Genomic DNA, 1,014 nt, shown 5'->3' on the forward strand with positions numbered 1-1,014 from the left:
AGCAGTTGTTCAATTAATAGATAACAAGAGCCCAAAATAGGGTAGATAGTATGTAAGTGAAGAGAAAAAGATATAATGTACATAGAGAATATTTTCTAGGAAATGGTAAGCAATTGGGTGAAGGAGAGAAGAAATAAAAAAGTTAAAATGACCGATCTTTTTTTAGTCTGACTAGTAATATATTGTATTAATTAATAGGAAGAAGAAAAAGGAGAAAGATCAGGTTTCACGAAAGATAAGGAAATGCATTATGCACATAATGAGTTTGAAGTGTCTAAGATTCTTTTAAAGAGTAATGTTCAAAGGGCAATTGTATTGGTTAAGGTAATGATAGCTGCTGTAATAGAAAAACCTTGAACTCTAAATGCCTTAACACAATGAACGTTTATTTCTTGCTCATGTAAGTCTAGTAAGGGCATGCAGGAGGAAGGGAGTCAGCTCCACAGTAATTTAGGAACCTTGGCTGGAAGTCTCTACCATCTTTAACATATGGCTTCCAGTGAGTCATTGGGCATTATAATACAGTCACCAGACAGGAGGAGAGAGAAGAGAGAAGGCACACCAATTCTTAACCATGTAAAACTAAAAGCGCTACTTACCAATTCTGCTCCAAATCCCTTAGCAAAACCAGTTATTTAGCCACACTTAAGTGCAATGTGAAGGTGAAAACTGAGGTAACTGGTTGGGTAGCTATGTCCTGCCACCAACTCCCAAATTCAAAAGGAGATATGTATCTTTGAGGAATGGCTCATCATAGAAGGGTTAAGCAAGAGAATGTAACTAAAAGGTGAGAAGAGGTCAGAAATAGCGATTTAATCTTGACAGATATATTCTTAAATTACATCACAGTTCATAAGGAAATATGACATTCCAAAGGAGAAAGTACAGAAAGAGTACAGTCCAAATATAGATTACAGGAGATCATGTACTTTTCGAAGTAAAATTTAGAAGAGGAAATAAGACTCATAAAATAATTGCCACTAAGCATAGAGAGGGATTTCAAGAAAGCAGAAG

This window comes from Galeopterus variegatus, unplaced genomic scaffold, assembly GCF_000696425.1.
Source record: "Galeopterus variegatus unplaced genomic scaffold, G_variegatus-3.0.2 Scaffold13770, whole genome shotgun sequence".
Classification (NCBI taxonomy): domain Eukaryota; kingdom Metazoa; phylum Chordata; class Mammalia; order Dermoptera; family Cynocephalidae; genus Galeopterus; species Galeopterus variegatus.